Source organism: Schistocerca piceifrons, unplaced genomic scaffold (assembly GCF_021461385.2).
Source record: "Schistocerca piceifrons isolate TAMUIC-IGC-003096 unplaced genomic scaffold, iqSchPice1.1 HiC_scaffold_1747, whole genome shotgun sequence".
NCBI classification, from domain to species: domain Eukaryota; kingdom Metazoa; phylum Arthropoda; class Insecta; order Orthoptera; family Acrididae; genus Schistocerca; species Schistocerca piceifrons.
The window spans coordinates 686,328-711,749 of NW_025727620.1; positions in this window are offsets into that span (position 1 = coordinate 686,328).

The window sequence follows — 25,422 nt, forward strand, 5'->3', positions numbered from 1 at the left end:
ATTCCGATGCTTCACTTCAGGTTTACTGTATCCCTCTGACCTTCTTATTGACGAAGAAACACTGAAATTGCATCGGAATTAAATAGAAAGGGCACAATGCCGAATTAAGGACACGAAGACTGACTCTTCCTACTGTCTATGAATTGAACCATTCCTGTGACACTAGTTATAGAATCCGATGCTTCACTTCAGGTTTACTGTATCCCTCTGACCTTATTGACGTTGAAACACAGAAATTCCATCGGAATTAAATACAAAAGGCACAATACCGACTTAAATACAAGAGGATAGACTCTTCTTACTGTCTATGTTTTGATCCATTATTGTGACACTATTTTTAGATTCTGATGCTTCACTTCAGGTTTACTGTATCATTTGGACCTTCTTATTGACGATGAAACACAGAAATTACATCGGAATTAAATACAAGAGGCACAATGCCGACTTAAGTACAAGAAGACTGACTCTTCTTACTGACTATGTTTTGAACCATTTCTGTGAGACAAGTTATAGATTCCGATGCTTCACTCCAGGTTTACTGTATCCCTTGGACCTTCTTATTGACGATGAAACACAGAAATTGCATCGGAATTAAATACAAAAGGCACAATGCCGACTTAAGGACAAGAAGACTGACTTTTCTTACTGACTATGTTTTTAAACATTCCTGTGACACTAGTTATAGATTCCGATGCTTCACTTCAGGTTTACTGTATCCCTCTGACCTTCTTATTGACGATGAAACACAGACATAGCACCAGAATTAAATACAAATGGCACAATGCCGCCTTAAGTACATGAAGACCGACTCATGTTACTGACTATGTTTTGAACCATTCCTGTGACACTAGTTATAGATTCTGATGCTTCACTTCAGGTTTGCTGTATCCCTTGGACATTCTTATTGACGATGAAACACAGAAATTGCCTCGGAATTAAATACAAACGACACAATGCCGACTTAAGTACATGAAGACTGTATCTTATTACTGTTTATGTTTTGAACCATTCCTGTGACACTAGTTACAGATTCCGATGCTCCACGTCAGGTTTACTGTATCCCTCTGACCTTCTTATTGACGATGAAACACAGAAATTGCATCGGAATTAAATACAAAAGGCACAATGCCGACTTAAGTACAATATGACTGACTCTTCTTACTGGCTATGTTTTGAACCATTATTGTGACACTAATTATAGATTCCGATGCATCAATTCAGGTTTACTGTATCCCTCTGACCTTCGTATTGACGATGAAACACAGAAATAGCATGGGAATTAAATACAAAAGGCACAATGCCGACTTAAGTACAAGAAGACTGTATCTTCTAACTGTCTATGCTTTGAACCATTCCTGTGACACTAGTTATAGATTCCGATGCTTCACTCTAGGTTTACTGTATCCCTTGGACCTTCTTATTGACGATGAAACACAGAAATAGCATCGGAATTAAATACAAAAGGCACAATGCCGACTTAAGGACAAGAAGACTGACCCTTCTTTCTGACTATATTTTGAACCATTCCTGTGACACCAGTTATAGATTCCGATGCTTCACTTCAGGTTTACTGTATCCCTCTGGCCTTCTTATTGACGATGAAACACAGAAATTGCACCAGAATTAAATACAAAAGGCACAATGCCGACTTAAGTACAAGAAGACTGATTCTTCTTACTGTCTATGTTTTGAACCATTCCTGTGACACCAGTTATACATTCCGATGCTTCACTTCAGGTTTACTGTATCCCTCTGACCTTCTTATTGATGAAGAAACACTGAAATTGCATCGGAATTAAACAGAAAGGGCACAATGCCGACTTAAGGACACGAAGACTGACTCTTCCTACTGTCTATGATTTGAACCATTCCTGTGACACTAGTTATAGAATCCGATGCTTCACTTCAGGTTTACTGTATCCCTCTGACCTTATTGACGATGAAACACAGAAATTCCATCGGAATTAAATACAAAAGGCACAATACCGACTTAAATACAAGAGGATTGACTCTTCTTACTGTCTATGTTTCGATCCATTCCTGTGACACTATTTTTAGATTCCGATGCTTCACTTCAGGTTTACTGTATCCCTCTGGCCTTCTTATTGACGATGAAACACAGAAATTGCACCAGAATTAAATACAAAAGGCACAATGCCGGCATAAGTACAAGAAGACTGATTCTTCTTACTGTCTATGTTTTGAACCATTCCTGTGACACCAGTTATAGATTCCGATGCTTCACTTCAGGTTTACTGTATCCCTCTGACCTTCTTATTGACGAAGAAACACTGAAATTGCATCGGAATTAAATAGAAAGGGCACAATGCCGACTTAAGGACACGAAGACTGACTCTTCCTACTGTCTATGATTTGAACCATTCCTGTGACACTAGTTATAGAATCCGATGCTTCACTTCAGGTTTACTGTATCCCTCTGACCTTATTGACGATGAAACACAGAAATTCCATCGGAATTAAATACAAAAGGCACAATACCGACTTAAATACAAGAGGATAGACTCTTCTTACTGTCTATGTTTTGATCCATTCCTGTGACACTATTTTTAGATTCTGATGCTTCACTTCAGGTTTACAATATCATTTGGACCTTCTAATTGACGATGAAACACAGAAATAGCACCAGAGTTAAATACAAACGGCACAATGCCGACATAAGTACATGAAGACCGACTCATCATACTGACTATGTTTTGAACCATTCCTGTGACACTACTTATAGATTCCGATGCTTCACTTCAGATTTACTGTATCCCTTGGACCTTGTTATTGACGATGAAACACAGAAATTGCATCTGAATTAAATACTAAAGGCACAAAGCCGACTTAAGTACTGTCTGTGTTTTGAACCATTCCTGCGCCAGTAGTTATAGATTCAGATGCTTCACTCCAGGTTTACTGTATTCCTCGGACCTTCTTATTGACGACGAAACACTGAAATTGCATCGGAATGAAATAGAAAAGGCACAATGCCGACTTAAGTACAAGAAGACTGTATCTTCTAACTGTCTATGCTTTGAACCATTCCTGTGACACTAGTTATAGATTCCGATGCTTCACTCCAGGTTTACTGTATCCCTTGGACCTTCTTATTGACGATGAAACACAAAAATAGCATCGGAATTAAATACAAAAGGCACAATGCCGACTTCAGGACAAGAAGACTGACTCTTCTTTCTGACTATGTTTTGAACCATTCCTGTGACACCAGTTATAGATTCCGATGCTTCTCTACAGGTTTACTGTATCCCTCTGACCTTCTTACTGACGATGAAACACAGAAATTGCACCAGTATTAAATACAAAAGGCACAATGCCGACTTAAGTACAAGAAGACTGATTCTTCTTACTGTCTATGTTTTGAACCATTCCTTTGACACCAGTTATAGATTCCGATGCTTCACTTCAGGTTTACTGTATCCCTCTGACCTTCTTATTGACGTAGAAACACTGAAATTGCATCGGAATTAAATAGAAAGGGCACAATGCCGACTTAAGGACACGAAGACTGACTCTTCCTACTGTCTATGTTTTGAACCATTCCTGGACACTAGTTATAAGATCCGAAGCTTCACTTCAGGTTTACTGTATCCCTCTGACCTTATTGACGATGAAACACAGAAATTGCATCGGAATTAAATACAAAAGGCACAATGCTGACTTAAGTACAAGATGACTGACTCTTCTTACTGACTATGTTTTGAACCATCATTGTGACACTAGTTATTGATTCCGATGCTTCACTTCAGGTTTACTGTATCCCTTGGACCTTCTTATTGTCGATGAAACACTGAATTTGCATCGGAATTAATTACAAAATGCACAATGCCGACTTAAGTACAAGAAGACTGTCTCATCTTACTGACTACGTTTTGAACCATTCCTGTGACACTAGTTATAGATTCCGATGCTTCACTGCAGGTTTACAGTATCCCGTGAACCTTGTTATTGTCGATGAAACACTGAATTTGCATCGGAATTAAATACAAATGGCACAATGCCGACTTAAGGACAAGAAGACTCACTCTTGTTACTGACTATGTTTGAACCATTCCTGTGACACTAGTTATAGATTCCGATGCTTTACTTCACGTTTACTCTATCCCTTGGACCTTCTTATTGACCAGGAAACACAGAAATTGCATCGGAATTAAATACAAAAGGCACAATGCCGACTTAAGTACAGAAAGACTGACTCTTCTTACTGACTATGTTTTGAACCATTCCTGTGACACTAGTTATAGATTCCGATGCTACACTCCAGGTTTACTGTATCCCTTGGACCTTCTTATTGACGATGAAACACAGATATTGCATCGGAATTAAATACAAAAGGCACAATGCCGAATTAAGGACAAGAAGACTGACTCTTCTTTCTGACTACGTTTTGAACCATTCCTGTGACACTACTTATACATTCCGATGCATCACTTCAGGTTTACTGTATCCCTCTGACCTTCTTATTGACGATGAAACACAGAAATAGCATGGGAATTAAATACAAAAGGCACAACGCCGTCTTAGGTACAAGATGACTCTATCTTCTTACTGTCTATGCTTTGAACCATTCCTGTGACTCTAGTTATAGATTCCGATGCTTCACTCCAGGTTTACTGTATCCCTTGGACCTTCTTATTGACGATGAAACACAGAAATAGCATCGGAATTAAATACAAAAGGCACAATGCCGACTTAAGTACGAGAAGACTGACTCTTCTTTCTGACTATGCTTTGAACCATTCCTGTGACACTAGTTATAGATTACGATGCTTCACTTCAGGTTTACTGTATCCCTCTGACCTTCTTACTGACGATGAAACACAGAAATTATATCATAATTAAATACAAAAGGCACAATGCCGACTTAAGTACAAAAAGACTGACTCTTGTTACTGACTATGATTTGAACCATTCCTGTGACACTAGTTATAGATTCCGATGCTTCACTTCAGGTGTACTGTATCCCTCTGTCCTTTTTATTGCCGATGAAACACAGAAATTGCATCGGAATTAAATAGAAAAGGCACAATGCCGACTTAAGTACAAGAAGACTGACTCTTCTTACTCTCTATGTTTTGAACCAATCCTGTGACACTAGTTGTAGATTCCGATGCTTGACTTCAGGTTTACTGTATCCCTACGACCTTCTTATTGACGATGAAACACAAAAATTGCATCGGAATTTAATACAAAAGGCACAATGCCGACTCAAGTACAAGAAGACTGTCTCTTCTTCCTGTCTATGTTTTGATCCATTCCTGTGACACTAGTTATAGATTCCGATGCTTCACTTCAGGTTTACTGTATCCCTAGGACCTTCTTATTGACAATGAAACACAGAAATAGCATCGGAATTAAATACAAAAGGCACAATGCCGACGGAAGGACAAGAAGACTGACTCATCTTTCTGACTATGTTTTGAAACATTCCTGTGACACTAGTTATAGATTACGATGCTTCACTTCAGGTTTACTGTATCCCTCTGACCTTCTTATTGACGATGAAACACAGAAATTACATCGGAATTAAATACAAAAGGCACAATGCCGACTTAAGTACAAAAAGACTGACTCCTCTTACTGACTATGTTTTGAACCATTTTTCTGACACTAGTTATAGATTCCCATGCTTCACTTCAGGTTTTCTGTATCTCTCTGACCTTCTAATTGACGATGAAACACAGAAATTGCATCAGAATTAAGCCCAAAAGGCACAATGCCGACTTAAGTACATGAAGACCGACTCTTCTTACTGACTATGTTTTGAACCATTCCTGTGTCACTAGTTATAGATTCCGATGCTTCACTTCAGGTTTACTGTATCCCTTTGACCTTCTTATTGACGATGAAACACAGAAATTGCATCGGAATTAAATACAAAAGGCACAAAGCCGTCTTAAGTACTGTCTGTGTTTTGAACCATTCCTGTGCCAGTAGTTATAAATTCCGATGCTTCACTCCAGGTTTACTGTATCCCTCGGTCCTCCTTATTGACAATGAAACACTAAAATTGCATCGGAATTAAATAGAAAAGGCACAATGCCGACTTAAGTAAAAGAAGACTCACTCTTCTTACTGACTATGTTTGAACCATTCCTGTGACACTAGTTATAGATTCCGATGCTTCACTTCACGTTTACTCTATCAATTGGACCTTCTTATTGACGATGAAACACAGAAATTGCATCGGAATTGAATACAAAAGGCACAATGCCGACTTAAGTACATAAAGACTGACTCTTCCTACTGACTATGTTTTGAACCATTCCTGTGACACTAGTTATAGATTCCGATGCTACACTCCAGGTTTACTGTATCCCCTGGACCTTCTTATTGACGATGAGACACAGATATTGCATCGGAATTACATACAAAAGGCACAATGCCGACTTAAGGACAAGAAGACTGACTCTTCTTTCTGACTATGTTTTGAACCATTCCTGTGCCACTACTTATACATTCCGATGCATCACTTCAGGTTTACTGTATCCCTTGGACCTTCTTATTGACGATGAAACACAGAAATTGCATCGGAATTAAATACAAAAGGCACAATGCCGACTTAAGTACAAGAAGACTGTAGCTTCTTACTGTCTATGTTTTGAACCATTCCTGTGACACTAATTATAGATTCCGATGCTTCACTCCGGGTTTAATGTATCCCTTGGACCTTCTTATTGACGATGAAACACAGAAATTGCATCGGAATTAAATACAAAAGGCACAATGCCGCCTTAAGGACAAGAAGTCTGACTCTTCTTACTGACTATGTTTTGAACCATTCCTGGGACACTAGTTATAGATTCCGATGCTTCACTTCAGGTTTACTGTATCCCTCTGACCTTCTTATTGACGATGAAACGCAGAAATTGCACCGTAATTAAATGCAAAAGGCACAATGCCGACTTAAGTACAAGAGGACTGACTCTTCGTACTGTCTATGATTTGAACCATTATATTGACACTAGTTATAGATTGCGATGCTACACTCCCGGTTTACTGTATCCCTTGGACCTTCTTATTGACGAAGAAACACTGAAATTGCATCGGAATTAAATAGAAAGGGCACATTGCCGACTTAAGTACAAGAAGACTGACTCTTCTTACTGACTATTATGCTTTGAACCTTTCCTCTGACACCAGTTATAGATTCCCATGCTTCACTGCAGGTTTTCTGTATCTCTCTGACCTTCTCTTTGACGATGAAACACAGAAATTGAATCGGAATTAAACCCAAAAGGCACAATGCCGACTTCAGTACAAGAAGACTGACTCTTCGTACTGTCTATGATTTGAACCATTATATTAACACTAGTTATAGATTGCGATGCTACACTCCAGGTTTACTGTATCCCTTGGACCTCCTTATTGTCGAAGAAACACTGAAATTGCATCGGAATTACATAGAAAGGGCACATTGCCGACTTAAGTACAAGAAGAATGACTCTTCTTACTGGCTATGTTTTGAACCATTCCTCTGACACTAGTTATAGATTCCCATGCTTCACTTCAGGTTTACTGTATCCGTCTGACCTTCTTATTGACGATGAAACACAGAAATTGCACCAGAATTAAATGCAAAAGGCACAATGCCGACTTAAGTACAAGAAGACTGACTCTTCGTACTGTCTAAGATTGGAACCATTATATTGACACTAGTTATAGATTGCGATGCTACACTCCAGGTTTACTGTATCGCTTGGACCTTCTTATTGACAAAGAAACACTGAAATTGCATCGGAATTAAATAAAAAGGGCACATTGCCGACTTAAGTACAAGAAGACTGACTCTTCTTACTGACTATGTTTAGAACCATTTCTGTGAGACTAGTTATAGATTCCGATGCTTCACTCCAGGTGTACTGTATCCCTTGGACCGTCTTATTGACGATGAAACACAGAAATTGCATCGGAATTAAATACAAAAGGCATAATGCCGAATTAAGGTCACGAAGACTGACTCTTCTTACTGACTATGTTTTTAAACATTCCTGTGACACTAGTTATAGATTCCGATGCTTCACTTCAGGTTTACTGTATCCCTTGGACCTTCTTATTGTCGATGAAACACTGAAATTGCATCGGAATTAATTACAAAAGCCACAATGCCGACTTAAGGACAAGAAGACTGACTCATCTTACTGACTATGTTTTGAACCATTCCTGTGACACTAGTTATAGATTCCGATGCGTCACTTCAGGTTTACAGTATCCCGTGGACCTTCTTATTGTCGATGAAACACTGAATTTGCATCGGAATTAATTACAAAAAGCACAATGCCGACTTAAGGACAAGACGACTGACTCTTCTTACTGACTATGTTTTGAACCATTCCTCTGACACTAGTTATAGATACCCATGCTTCACTTCAGGCTTTCCGTATCCCTCCGACATTCTCATTGACGATGAAACACAGAAATTGCATCAGAATTAAGCCCAAAAGGCACAATGCCGACTTAAGTACGTGAAGACCGACTCTTCTTACTGAATATGCTTTGAACCATTCCTGTGACACTAGTTATAGATTCCGATGCTTCACTTCAGGTTTACTGTATCCCTTGGACCTTCTTATTGACGATGAAACACAGAAATTGCATCGGAATTAAATACAAAAGGCACAAAGCCGACATAGGTACTGTCTGTGTTTTGAACCATTCCTGTGCCAGTAGTTATAGATTCCGATGCTTCACTCCAGGTTTACTGTATCCCTCGGACCTTCTTATTGACGATGAAACACTGAAATTGCATCGGAATAAAATAGAAAAGGCACAATGCCTACTTAAGTACAAGAAGACTCACTCTTGTTACTGACTATGTTTGAACCATTCCTGTGACACTAGTTATAGATTCCGATGCTTCACTTCACGTTTACTCTATCCCTTGGACCTTCTTATTGACCATGAAACACAGAAATTTCATCGGAATTAAATACAAAAGGCACAATGCCGACTTAAGTACAGAAAGACTGACTCTTCTTACTGACTATGCTTTGAACCATTCCTGTGACACTAGTTATAGATTCCGATGCTACACTGCAAGTTTACTGTATCCCTTGGACCTTCTTATTGACGATGAATAACAGATATTGCATCGGAATAAAATACAAAAGGCACAATGCCGACTTAAGGACAAGAAGACTGACTCTTCTTTCTGACTATGTTTTGAACCATTCCTGTGACACTACTTATACATTCCGATGCATCACGTCAGGTTTACTGTATCCCTCTGACATTCTTATTGACGATGAAACACAGAAATAGCATGGGAATTAAATACAAAAGGCACAACACCGTCTTAAGCACAATGTATCTTCTTACTGTCTATGCTTTGAACCTTTCCTGTGACACTAGTTATAGATTACGATGCTTCACTTCAGGTTTACTGTATCTCTCTGACCTTCTTATTGACGATGAAACACAGAAATTATATCGGAATTAAAAACAAAAGGCACAATGCCGACTTAAGGTCAAGAAGACTGACTCTTCTTACTGACTATGTTTTTAAACATTCCTGTGACACTAGTTATAGATTCCGATGCTTCACTTCAGGTTTACTGTATCCCTCCGACCTTCTTATTGACAATGAAACACAGAAATAGCACCAGAATTAAATACAAACGGCACAATGCCGACTTAAGTACATGAAGACCGACTCATCTTACTGACTATGTTTTGAACCATTCCGGTGACACTAGTTATAGATTCCGATGCTTCAGGTTTACTGTATCCCTTGGACCTTCTTATTGACGATGAAACACAGAAATTGCATCGGAATTAAATACAATAGATACAATAGATTCCGATGCTTCACTTCAGGTTTACTGTATCCCTCTGACCTTCTTATTGACAATGAAACACAGAAATAGCACCAGAATTAAATACAAACGGCACAATGCCGACTTAAGTACATGAAGACCGACTCATCTTACTGACTATGTTTTGAACCATTCCTGTGACACTAGTTATAGATTCCGATGCTTCACTTCAGGTTTACTGTATCCCTTGGACCTTCTTATTGTCGATGAAACACTGAAATTGCATCGGAATTAATTACAAAAGGCACAATGCCGACTTAAGGACAAGAAGACTGACTCATCTTACTGACTATGTTTTGAACCATTCCTGTGACACTAGTTATAGATTCCGATGCTTCACTTCAGGTTTACAGTATCCCGTGGACCTTCTTATTGTCGATGAAACACTGAATTTGCATCGGAATTAATTACAAAAGGCACAATGCCGACTTAAGGACAAGAAGACTGACTCTTCTTACTGACTATGTTTTGAACCATTCCTCTGACACTAGTTATAGATTCCCATGCTTCACTTCAGGCTTTCCGTATCTCTCCGACCTTCTCATTGACGATGAAACACAGAAATTGCATCAGAATTAAGCTCAAAAGGCACAATGCCGACTTAAGTACATGAAGACCGACTCTTCTAACTGACTATGCTTTGAACCATTCCTGTGACACTAGTTATAGATTCCGATGCTTCAATTCAGGTTTACTGTATCCCTTGGACCTTCTTATTGACGATGAAACAAAGAAATTGCATCGGAATTAAATACAAAAGGCACAAAGCCGACATAGGTACTGTCTGTGTTTTGAACCATTCCTGTGCCAGTAGTTATAGATTCCGATGCTTCACTCCAGGTTTACTGTATCCCTCGGACCTTCTTATTGACGATGAAACACTGAAATTGCATCGGAATTAAATAGAAAAGGCACAATGCCGACTTAAGTACAAGAAGACTCACTCTTGTTACTGACTATGTTTGAACCAATCCTGTGACACTAGTTATAGATTCCGATGCTTCACTTCACGTTTACTCTATCCCTTGGACCTTCTTATTGACCATGAAACACAGAAATTTCATCGGAATTATATACAAAAAGCACAATGCCGACTTATGTACAGAAAGACTGACTCTTCTTACTGACTATGCTTTGAACCATTCCTGTGACACTAGTTATAGATTCCGATGCTACACTCCAGGTTTACTGTATCCCTTGGACCTTCTTATTGACGATGAAAAACAGATATTGCATCGGAATAAAATGCAAAAGGCACAATGCCGACTTAAGGACAAGAAGACTCACTCTTCTTTCTGACTACGTTTTGAACCATTCCTGTGACACTACTTATACATTCCGATGCATCACGTCAGGTTTACTGTATCCCTCTGACATTCTTATTGACGATGAAACACAGAAATAGCATGGGAATTAAATACAAAAGGCACAACGCCGTCTTAAGTACAAGAAGACTGTACCTTCTTACTGTCTATGCTTTGAACCATTCCTGTGACACTAGTTATAGATTACGATGCTTCACTTCAGGTTTACTGTATCCCTCTGACCTTCTTATTGACGATGAAACACAGAAATTATATCGGAATTAAAAACAAAAGGCACAATGCCGACATAAGGTCAAGAAGACTGACTCTTCTTACTGACTATGTTTTCAAACATTCCTGTGACACTAGTTATAGATTCCGATGCTTCACTTCAGGTTTACTGTATCCCTCTGACCTTCTTATTGACAATGAAACACAGAAATAGCACCAGAATTATATACAAACGGCACAATGCCGACTTAAGTACATGAAGACCGACTCATCTTACTGACTATGTTTTGAACCATTCCTGTGACACTAGTTATAGATTCCGATGCTTCACTTCAGGTTTACTGTATCCCATGGACCTTCTTATTGACGATGAAACACAGAAATTGCATCGGAATTAAATACAAACGACACAATGCCGACTTAAGTACAAGAAGACTGTATCTTATTACTGTTTATGTTTTGAACCATTCCTGTGACACTAGTTACAGATTCCGAAGCTCCACTTCAGGCTTACTGTATCCCTCTGACCTTCTTATTGACGATGAAACACAGAAATTGCATCGGAATTAAATACAAAAGGCACAATGCCGACTTAAGTACAAGATGACTGACTCTTCTTACTGACTATGTTTTGAACCATTATTGTGACACTAGTTATAGATTACGATGCTTCACTTCAGGTTTACTGTATCCCTTGGACCTTCTTATTGTCGATGAAACACTGAATTTGCATCGGAATTTAATACAAATTGGCACAATGCCGACTTAAGGACAAGAAGACTGACTCTTCTTACTGACTATGTTTTGAACCATTCCTCTGACACTAGTTATAGATTCCCATGCTTCACTTCAGGCTTTCCGTATCTCTCCGACCTTCTCATTGACGATGAAACACAGAAATTGCATCAGAATTAAGACCAAAAGGCACAATGCCGACTTAAGTACATGAAGACCGACTCTTCTTATTGACTATGCTTTGAACCATTCCTGTGACACTAGTTATAGATTCCGATGCTTCACTTCAGGTTTACTGTATCCCTCTGACCTTCTTATTGACGATGAAACACAGAAATAGCATGGGAATTAAATACAAAAGGCACAACGCCGTCTTAAGTACAAGAAGACTGTATCTTCTTACTGTCTATGCTTTGAAGAATTCCTGTGACACTAGTTATAGATTCCGATGCTTCACTCCAGGTTTACTGTATCCCTTGGACTTTCTTATTGACGATGAAACACAGAAATAGCGTCGGAATTAAATACAAAAGGCACAATGTCGACTTATGGACGAGAAGACTGACTCTTCTTTCTGACTATGTTTTGAACCATTCCTGTGACACTAGTTGTAGGTTACGATGCTTCACTTCAGGTTTACTGTATCCCTCTGACCTTCTTATTGACGATGAAACACAGAAATTATATCGGAATTAAATACAAAAGGCACAATGCCGACTTAAGTACAAAAAGACTGACTCTTGTAACTGACTATGTTTTAAACCACTCCTGTGACACTAGTTATAGATTCCGATGCTTCACTTCCGGTGTACTGTATCCCTCTGACCTTCTTATTGACGATGAAACACAGAAATTGCATCGGAATTAAATAGAAAAGGCACAATGCCGACTTAAGTACAAGAAGACTGACTCTTCTTACTCTCTATGTTTTGAACCATTCCTGTGACACTAGTTGTAGATTCCGATGCTTGACTTCAGGTTTACTGTATCCCTACGACCTTCTTATTGACGATGAAACACAAAAATTGCATCGGAATTTAATACAAAAGGCACAATGCCGACTCAAGTAAAAGAAGACTGACTCTTCTTCCTGTCTATGTTTCGATCCATTCCTGTGACACTAGTTACAGATTCCGATGCTTCACTTCAGGTTTACTGTATCCCTCTGACCTTCTTATTGACGATGAAACACAGAAATTACATCGGAATTAAATACAAAAGGCACAAAGCCGACTTAAGTACAAAAAGACTGACTCTTTTTACTGACTATGTTTTGAACCATTCCTCTGACACTAGTTATAGATTCCCATGCTTCACTTCAGGTTTTCTGTATCTCTCTGACCTTCTAATTGACGATGAAACACAGAAATTGCATCAGAATTTAGCCCAAAAGGCACAATGCCGACTTAAGTACATGAAGACGGACTCTTCTTACTGACTATGTTTTGAACCATTCCTGTGACACTAGTTATAGATTCCGATGCTTCACTTCAGGTTTACTGTATCCCTTGGACCTTCTTATTGACGATGAAACACAGAAATTGCACGGAATTAAATACAAAATGCACAAAGCCGACTTAAGTACTGTCTGTGTTTTGAACCATTCCTGTACCAGTAGTTATAGATTCCGATGCTTCACTCCAGGTTTACTGTATCCCTCGGTCCTTCTTATTGACAATGAAACACTAAAATTGCATCGGAATTAAATAGAAAAGGCACAATGCCGACTTAAGTACAAGAAGACTCACTCTTCTTACTGACTATGTTTGAACCATTCCTGTGACACTAGTTATAGATTCCGATGCTTGACTTCACGTTTACTCTATCACTTGGACCTTCTTATTGACGATGAAACACAGAAATTGCATCGGAATTGAATACAAAAGGCACAATGCCGACTTAAGAACATAAAGACTGACTCTTCCTACTGACTATGTTTTGAACCATTCCCGTGACACTAGTTATAGAATCCGATGCTACACTCCAGGTTTACTGTATCCCCTGGACCTTCTTATTGACGATGAAACACAGATATTGCATCGGAATTAAATACAAAAGGCACAATGCCGACTTAAGGTCAAGAAGACTGACTCTTCTTTCTGACTATGTTTTGAACCCTTCCTGTGCCACTACTTATACATTCCGATCCATCACTTCAGGTTTACTGTATCCCTTGGACCTTCTTATTGTCGATGAAACACATAAATTGCATCGGAATTAAATACAAAAGGCACAATGCTGACTTAAGTACAAGAAGACTGTAGCTTCTTACTGTCTATGTGTTGAACCATTCCTGTGACACTAGTTATAGATTCCGATGCTTCACTCTGGGTTTACTTTATCCCTTGGACCTTCTTATTGACGATGAAAAACAGAAATTGCATCGGAATTAAATACAAAAGGCACAATGCCGACTTAAGTACAAGAAGACTGACTCTTCGTACTGTCTATGATTTGAACCATTATATTGGCACTAGTTATAGATTGCGATGCTTCACTCTGGGTTTACTGTATCCCTTGGACCTTCTTATTGACGAAGAAACACTGAAATTGCATCGGAATTAAATAGAAAGGGCACATTGCCGACTTAAGTACAAGAGGAATGACTCTTCTTACTGACTATGTTTTGAACCATTCCTCTGACACTAGTTATAGATTCCCATGCTTCACTTCAGGTTTTCTGTATCTCTCTGACCTTCACATTGACGATGAAACACAGAAATTGCATCGGAATTATACCCAAAAGGCACAATGCCGACTTAAGTACAAGAAGACTGACTATTCTTACTGTCTATGTTTTGAACAATTCCATTGACACTAGTTATAGATTCCGATGCTTCACTCCAGGTGTACTGTATCCCTTAGACCTTCTTAATGACGATGAAACACTGAAATTGCATCGGAATTAAATAGATTAGGCAAAATGCCGACTTCAGTCCAAGAAGTCTGACTCTTCTTACTGACTATGTTTTCAACCATTCCTGTGACACTAGTTATGGATCCCGATGCTTCACTTCAGGTTTACTGTATCCCGTGGACCTTCTTATTGACGATGAAACACAGAAATTGCATCGGAATTAAATACAAAAGGCACAATACCGACTTAAGTACATGAAGACTGACTCTTCTTACTGACTATGTTTTGAACCATTCCTCTGACACTAGTTATATATTCCGATGATTCACTTCAGGTTTACTGAATCCCTTGGACCTTCTTGTTGACGATGAAACACAGAAATTGAATCGGAAATAAATACAAAAGGCACAATGCTGGCTTCAGTACTGTCTGTGTTTTGAACCATTCCTGTGCCAGTAGTTATAGATTCCGATGCTTCACTCCAGGTTTACTGTATCCCTCGTAGCTTCTTATTGACGATGAAACACCGAAATTGCATCGGAATTAAATAGAATAGGCACAATGCCGACTTAAGTACAGGAAGACACACTCTTCTTACTGACTATGTTTGAACAATTCCTGTGACACTAGTTATAGATTCCGATGCTTCACTTCACGTTTACTCTATCCCTTGGACATTCTTATTGACGATGAAACACAGAAATTGCATCGGAATTAAATACAAAAGGCACAATGCCGACATAAGTACATAAAGACTGACTCTTCTTATTAAATATGATTTGAACCATTCCTGTGACACTAGTTATAGATTCCGATGCTACACTCGAGGTTTACTGTATCCCTTGGACCTTCTTATTGACGATGAAACACAGAAATTGCATCAGAATTAAATACAAAAGGCACAATGCCGAGTTAAGTACAAGAAGACTGAATCTTCTTACAGACTATGTTTTGAACCATTCCTGTGACACTAGTTATTGATTCTGATGCTTCACATCTGGTTTACTGTATCCCTCTGACTTTCTTATTGACGATGAAACACAGAAATTGCATCGGAATTAAATACAAAAGGCACAGTTTCAACTTAAGTACAAGAAGACTGACTCTTCCTACTGTCTATGTTTTGAACCATTCCTGTGACATTAGTATTGGAATCCGATGCTTCACTTCACGTTTACTGTATCCCTCTGACCTTCTTATTGTCAATGAAACACAGAAATGGCATCGGAATTAATTACAAAAGGCACAATGCCGACTTAAGTACAAGAAGACTGATTCTTCCTACTGTCTATGTTTTGAACCATTCCTGTGACACTAGTTATACATTCCGAAGCTTCACTTCAGGTTTACTGTATCCCTCTGACCTTATTGCCGATGAAACACAGAAATTGGATCGGAATTAAATACAAAGGCACAATGCCGACTTAAGGACAAGAAGACTGTCTCTTCTTACTGACTATGTTTTGAACCATTCCTGTGACACTAGTTATAGATTCCGATGCTTCACTTCAGGTATACTGTTTCTCTTGGACCTTCTTATTGACGATGAAACACAGAAATTCCATCGGAATTAAATACAATAGGCACAATAACGACTTAAGTACAAGAAGACTGACTCTTCTACTGTCTATATTTTGAACCATTTCTGTGACACTAGTTATAGAGTCCGATGCTTCAGTCCAGTTTTCTGTAACCCTTGGGCCTTCTTATTGACGATGAATCACAGAAATAGCATCGGAATTAAATATAAAAGGCACAATGCCGACTTAAGTACACGAAGACTGACTCTTCTTACTGTCTATGCTTTGAACCATTCCTGTGACACTAGTTATAGATTCCGATGCTTCACTCCAGGTTTACTGTATCCCTTGGACCTTCTTATTGACGATGAAACACAGAAATTGCATCGGAATTAAATACAAAAGGCACAAAGCCGACATAGGTACTGTCTGTGTTTTGAACCATTCCTGTGCCAGTAGTTATAGATTCCGATGCTTCACTCCAGGTTTACTGTATCCCTCGGACCTTCTTATTGACGATGAAACACTGAAATTGCATCGGAATAAAATAGAAAAGGCACAATGCCTACTTAAGTACAAGAAGACTCACTCTTGTTACTGACTATGTTTGAACCATTCCTGTGACACTAGTTATAGATTCCGATGCTTCACTTCACGTTTACTCTATCCCTTGGACCTTCTTATTGACCATGAAACACAGAAATTTCATCGGAATTAAATACAAAAGGCACAATGCCGACTTAAGTACAGAAAGACTGACTCTTCTTACTGACTATGCTTTGAACCATTCCTGTGACACTAGTTATAGATTCCGATGCTACACTGCAAGTTTACTGTATCCCTTGGACCTTCTTATTGACGATGAATAACAGATATTGCATCGGAATAAAATACAAAAGGCACAATGCCGACTTAAGGACAAGAAGACTGACTCTTCTTTCTGACTATGTTTTGAACCATTCCTGTGACACTACTTATACATTCCGATGCATCACGTCAGGTTTACTGTATCCCTCTGACATTCTTATTGACGATGAAACACAGAAATAGCATGGGAATTAAATACAAAAGGCACAACACCGTCTTAAGCACAATGTATCTTCTTACTGTCTATGCTTTGAACCTTTCCTGTGACACTAGTTATAGATTACGATGCTTCACTTCAGGTTTACTGTATCTCTCTGACCTTCTTATTGACGATGAAACACAGAAATTATATCGGAATTAAAAACAAAAGGCACAATGCCGACTTAAGGTCAAGAAGACTGACTCTTCTTACTGACTATGTTTTTAAACATTCCTGTGACACTAGTTATAGATTCCGATGCTTCACTTCAGGTTTACTGTATCCCTCCGACCTTCTTATTGACAATGAAACACAGAAATAGCACCAGAATTAAATACAAACGGCACAATGCCGACTTAAGTACATGAAGACCGACTCATCTTACTGACTATGTTTTGAACCATTCCGGTGACACTAGTTATAGATTCCGATGCTTCAGGTTTACTGTATCCCTTGGACCTTCTTATTGACGATGAAACACAGAAATTGCATCGGAATTAAATACAATAGATACAATAGATTCCGATGCTTCACTTCAGGTTTACTGTATCCCTCTGACCTTCTTATTGACAATGAAACACAGAAATAGCACCAGAATTAAATACAAACGGCACAATGCCGACTTAAGTACATGAAGACCGACTCATCTTACTGACTATGTTTTGAACCATTCCTGTGACACTAGTTATAGATTCCGATGCTTCACTTCAGGTTTACTGTATCCCTTGGACCTTCTTATTGTCGATGAAACACTGAAATTGCATCGGAATTAATTACAAAAGGCACAATGCCGACTTAAGGACAAGAAGACTGACTCATCTTACTGACTATGTTTTGAACCATTCCTGTGACACTAGTTATAGATTCCGATGCTTCACTTCAGGTTTACAGTATCCCGTGGACCTTCTTATTGTCGATGAAACACTGAATTTGCATCGGAATTAATTACAAAAGGCACAATGCCGACTTAAGGACAAGAAGACTGACTCTTCTTACTGACTATGTTTTGAACCATTCCTCTGACACTAGTTATAGATTCCCATGCTTCACTTCAGGCTTTCCGTATCTCTCCGACCTTCTCATTGACGATGAAACACAGAAATTGCATCAGAATTAAGCTCAAAAGGCACAATGCCGACTTAAGTACATGAAGACCGACTCTTCTAACTGACTATGCTTTGAACCATTCCTGTGACACTAGTTATAGATTCCGATGCTTCAATTCAGGTTTACTGTATCCCTTGGACCTTCTTATTGACGATGAAACAAAGAAATTGCATCGGAATTAAATACAAAAGGCACAAAGCCGACATAGGTACTGTCTGTGTTTTGAACCATTCCTGTGCCAGTAGTTATAGATTCCGATGCTTCACTCCAGGTTTACTGTATCCCTCGGACCTTCTTATTGACGATGAAACACTGAAATTGCATCGGAATTAAATAGAAAAGGCACAATGCCGACTTAAGTACAAGAAGACTCACTCTTGTTACTGACTATGTTTGAACCAATCCTGTGACACTAGTTATAGATTCCGATGCTTCACTTCACGTTTACTCTATCCCTTGGACCTTCTTATTGACCATGAAACACAGAAATTTCATCGGAATTATATACAAAAAGCACAATGCCGACTTATGTACAGAAAGACTGACTCTTCTTACTGACTATGCTTTGAACCATTCCTGTGACACTAGTTATAGATTCCGATGCTACACTCCAGGTTTACTGTATCCCTTGGACCTTCTTATTGACGATGAAAAACAGATATTGCATCGGAATAAAATGCAAAAGGCACAATGCCGACTTAAGGACAAGAAGACTCACTCTTCTTTCTGACTACGTTTTGAACCATTCCTGTGACACTACTTATACATTCCGATGCATCACGTCAGGTTTACTGTATCCCTCTGACATTCTTATTGACGATGAAACACAGAAATAGCATGGGAATTAAATACAAAAGGCACAACGCCGTCTTAAGTACAAGAAGACTGTACCTTCTTACTGTCTATGCTTTGAACCATTCCTGTGACACTAGTTATAGATTACGATGCTTCACTTCAGGTTTACTGTATCCCTCTGACCTTCTTATTGACGATGAAACACAGAAATTATATCGGAATTAAAAACAAAAGGCACAATGCCGACATAAGGTCAAGAAGACTGACTCTTCTTACTGACTATGTTTTCAAACATTCCTGTGACACTAGTTATAGATTCCGATGCTTCACTTCAGGTTTACTGTATCCCTCTGACCTTCTTATTGACAATGAAACACAGAAATAGCACCAGAATTATATACAAACGGCACAATGCCGACTTAAGTACATGAAGACCGACTCATCTTACTGACTATGTTTTGAACCATTCCTGTGACACTAGTTATAGATTCCGATGCTTCACTTCAGGTTTACTGTATCCCATGGACCTTCTTATTGACGATGAAACACAGAAATTGCATCGGAATTAAATACAAACGACACAATGCCGACTTAAGTACAAGAAGACTGTATCTTATTACTGTTTATGTTTTGAACCATTCCTGTGACACTAGTTACAGATTCCGAAGCTCCACTTCAGGCTTACTGTATCCCTCTGACCTTCTTATTGACGATGAAACACAGAAATTGCATCGGAATTAAATACAAAAGGCACAATGCCGACTTAAGTACAAGATGACTGACTCTTCTTACTGACTATGTTTTGAACCATTATTGTGACACTAGTTATAGATTACGATGCTTCACTTCAGGTTTACTGTATCCCTTGGACCTTCTTATTGTCGATGAAACACTGAATTTGCATCGGAATTTAATACAAATTGGCACAATGCCGACTTAAGGACAAGAAGACTGACTCTTCTTACTGACTATGTTTTGAACCATTCCTCTGACACTAGTTATAGATTCCCATGCTTCACTTCAGGCTTTCCGTATCTCTCCGACCTTCTCATTGACGATGAAACACAGAAATTGCATCAGAATTAAGACCAAAAGGCACAATGCCGACTTAAGTACATGAAGACCGACTCTTCTTATTGACTATGCTTTGAACCATTCCTGTGACACTAGTTATAGATTCCGATGCTTCACTTCAGGTTTACTGTATCCCTCTGACCTTCTTATTGACGATGAAACACAGAAATAGCATGGGAATTAAATACAAAAGGCACAACGCCGTCTTAAGTACAAGAAGACTGTATCTTCTTACTGTCTATGCTTTGAAGAATTCCTGTGACACTAGTTATAGATTCCGATGCTTCACTCCAGGTTTACTGTATCCCTTGGACTTTCTTATTGACGATGAAACACAGAAATAGCGTCGGAATTAAATACAAAAGGCACAATGTCGACTTATGGACGAGAAGACTGACTCTTCTTTCTGACTATGTTTTGAACCATTCCTGTGACACTAGTTGTAGGTTACGATGCTTCACTTCAGGTTTACTGTATCCCTCTGACCTTCTTATTGACGATGAAACACAGAAATTATATCGGAATTAAATACAAAAGGCACAATGCCGACTTAAGTACAAAAAGACTGACTCTTGTAACTGACTATGTTTTAAACCACTCCTGTGACACTAGTTATAGATTCCGATGCTTCACTTCCGGTGTACTGTATCCCTCTGACCTTCTTATTGACGATGAAACACAGAAATTGCATCGGAATTAAATAGAAAAGGCACAATGCCGACTTAAGTACAAGAAGACTGACTCTTCTTACTCTCTATGTTTTGAACCATTCCTGTGACACTAGTTGTAGATTCCGATGCTTGACTTCAGGTTTACTGTATCCCTACGACCTTCTTATTGACGATGAAACACAAAAATTGCATCGGAATTTAATACAAAAGGCACAATGCCGACTCAAGTAAAAGAAGACTGACTCTTCTTCCTGTCTATGTTTCGATCCATTCCTGTGACACTAGTTACAGATTCCGATGCTTCACTTCAGGTTTACTGTATCCCTCTGACCTTCTTATTGACGATGAAACACAGAAATTACATCGGAATTAAATACAAAAGGCACAAAGCCGACTTAAGTACAAAAAGACTGACTCTTTTTACTGACTATGTTTTGAACCATTCCTCTGACACTAGTTATAGATTCCCATGCTTCACTTCAGGTTTTCTGTATCTCTCTGACCTTCTAATTGACGATGAAACACAGAAATTGCATCAGAATTTAGCCCAAAAGGCACAATGCCGACTTAAGTACATGAAGACGGACTCTTCTTACTGACTATGTTTTGAACCATTCCTGTGACACTAGTTATAGATTCCGATGCTTCACTTCAGGTTTACTGTATCCCTTGGACCTTCTTATTGACGATGAAACACAGAAATTGCACGGAATTAAATACAAAATGCACAAAGCCGACTTAAGTACTGTCTGTGTTTTGAACCATTCCTGTACCAGTAGTTATAGATTCCGATGCTTCACTCCAGGTTTACTGTATCCCTCGGTCCTTCTTATTGACAATGAAACACTAAAATTGCATCGGAATTAAATAGAAAAGGCACAATGCCGACTTAAGTACAAGAAGACTCACTCTTCTTACTGACTATGTTTGAACCATTCCTGTGACACTAGTTATAGATTCCGATGCTTGACTTCACGTTTACTCTATCACTTGGACCTTCTTATTGACGATGAAACACAGAAATTGCATCGGAATTGAATACAAAAGGCACAATGCCGACTTAAGAACATAAAGACTGACTCTTCCTACTGACTATGTTTTGAACCATTCCCGTGACACTAGTTATAGAATCCGATGCTACACTCCAGGTTTACTGTATCCCCTGGACCTTCTTATTGACGATGAAACACAGATATTGCATCGGAATTAAATACAAAAGGCACAATGCCGACTTAAGGTCAAGAAGACTGACTCTTCTTTCTGACTATGTTTTGAACCCTTCCTGTGCCACTACTTATACATTCCGATCCATCACTTCAGGTTTACTGTATCCCTTGGACCTTCTTATTGTCGATGAAACACATAAATTGCATCGGAATTAAATACAAAAGGCACAATGCTGACTTAAGTACAAGAAGACTGTAGCTTCTTACTGTCTATGTGTTGAACCATTCCTGTGACACTAGTTATAGATTCCGATGCTTCACTCTGGGTTTACTTTATCCCTTGGACCTTCTTATTGACGATGAAAAACAGAAATTGCATCGGAATTAAATACAAAAGGCACAATGCCGACTTAAGTACAAGAAGACTGACTCTTCGTACTGTCTATGATTTGAACCATTATATTGGCACTAGTTATAGATTGCGATGCTTCACTCTGGGTTTACTGTATCCCTTGGACCTTCTTATTGACGAAGAAACACTGAAATTGCATCGGAATTAAATAGAAAGGGCACATTGCCGACTTAAGTACAAGAGGAATGACTCTTCTTACTGACTATGTTTTGAACCATTCCTCTGACACTAGTTATAGATTCCCATGCTTCACTTCAGGTTTTCTGTATCTCTCTGACCTTCACATTGACGATGAAACACAGAAATTGCATCGGAATTATACCCAAAAGGCACAATGCCGACTTAAGTACAAGAAGACTGACTATTCTTACTGTCTATGTTTTGAACAATTCCATTGACACTAGTTATAGATTCCGATGCTTCACTCCAGGTGTACTGTATCCCTTAGACCTTCTTAATGACGATGAAACACTGAAATTGCATCGGAATTAAATAGATTAGGCAAAATGCCGACTTCAGTCCAAGAAGTCTGACTCTTCTTACTGACTATGTTTTCAACCATTCCTGTGACACTAGTTATGGATCCCGATGCTTCACTTCAGGTTTACTGTATCCCGTGGACCTTCTTATTGACGATGAAACACAGAAATTGCATCGGAATTAAATACAAAAGGCACAATACCGACTTAAGTACATGAAGACTGACTCTTCTTACTGACTATGTTTTGAACCATTCCTCTGACACTAGTTATATATTCCGATGATTCACTTCAGGTTTACTGAATCCCTTGGACCTTCTTGTTGACGATGAAACACAGAAATTGAATCGGAAATAAATACAAAAGGCACAATGCTGGCTTCAGTACTGTCTGTGTTTTGAACCATTCCTGTGCCAGTAGTTATAGATTCCGATGCTTCACTCCAGGTTTACTGTATCCCTCGTAGCTTCTTATTGACGATGAAACACCGAAATTGCATCGGAATTAAATAGAATAGGCACAATGCCGACTTAAGTACAGGAAGACACACTCTTCTTACTGACTATGTTTGAACAATTCCTGTGACACTAGTTATAGATTCCGATGCTTCACTTCACGTTTACTCTATCCCTTGGACATTCTTATTGACGATGAAACACAGAAATTGCATCGGAATTAAATACAAAAGGCACAATGCCGACATAAGTACATAAAGACTGACTCTTCTTATTAAATATGATTTGAACCATTCCTGTGACACTAGTTATAGATTCCGATGCTACACTCGAGGTTTACTGTATCCCTTGGACCTTCTTATTGACGATGAAACACAGAAATTGCATCAGAATTAAATACAAAAGGCACAATGCCGAGTTAAGTACAAGAAGACTGAATCTTCTTACAGACTATGTTTTGAACCATTCCTGTGACACTAGTTATTGATTCTGATGCTTCACATCTGGTTTACTGTATCCCTCTGACTTTCTTATTGACGATGAAACACAGAAATTGCATCGGAATTAAATACAAAAGGCACAGTTTCAACTTAAGTACAAGAAGACTGACTCTTCCTACTGTCTATGTTTTGAACCATTCCTGTGACATTAGTATTGGAATCCGATGCTTCACTTCACGTTTACTGTATCCCTCTGACCTTCTTATTGTCAATGAAACACAGAAATGGCATCGGAATTAATTACAAAAGGCACAATGCCGACTTAAGTACAAGAAGACTGATTCTTCCTACTGTCTATGTTTTGAACCATTCCTGTGACACTAGTTATACATTCCGAAGCTTCACTTCAGGTTTACTGTATCCCTCTGACCTTATTGCCGATGAAACACAGAAATTGGATCGGAATTAAATACAAAGGCACAATGCCGACTTAAGGACAAGAAGACTGTCTCTTCTTACTGACTATGTTTTGAACCATTCCTGTGACACTAGTTATAGATTCCGATGCTTCACTTCAGGTATACTGTTTCTCTTGGACCTTCTTATTGACGATGAAACACAGAAATTCCATCGGAATTAAATACAATAGGCACAATAACGACTTAAGTACAAGAAGACTGACTCTTCTACTGTCTATATTTTGAACCATTTCTGTGACACTAGTTATAGAGTCCGATGCTTCAGTCCAGTTTTCTGTAACCCTTGGGCCTTCTTATTGACGATGAATCACAGAAATAGCATCGGAATTAAATATAAAAGGCACAATGCCGACTTAAGTACACGAAGACTGACTCTTCTTACTGTCTATGCTTTGAACCATTCCTGTGACACTAGTTATAGATTCCGATGCTTCACTCCAGGTTTACTGTATCCCTTGGACCTTCTTATTGACGATGAAACACAGAAATTGCTTCGGAAGTAAATACAAGAGGCTGAATGCCGACTTAGGTACACGAAGACTGACTTTTCTTACTGTCTATGTTTTGAACCATTCCTGTGACACTAGTTATAGATTCCGATGCTTCACTCCAGGTTTGCCGTATCCCTCTGACCTTCTTATCGACGATGAAACACAGAAGTTGCATCGGAATTAGATACGAAAGGCACAATGCCGATTTAAGTACAAGAAGACTGACCCTTCCTACGGTCTATGTTTTGAACCATTCCTGTGACACTAGTTATAGATTCCGATGCTTCACTTCATGTTTACTGTA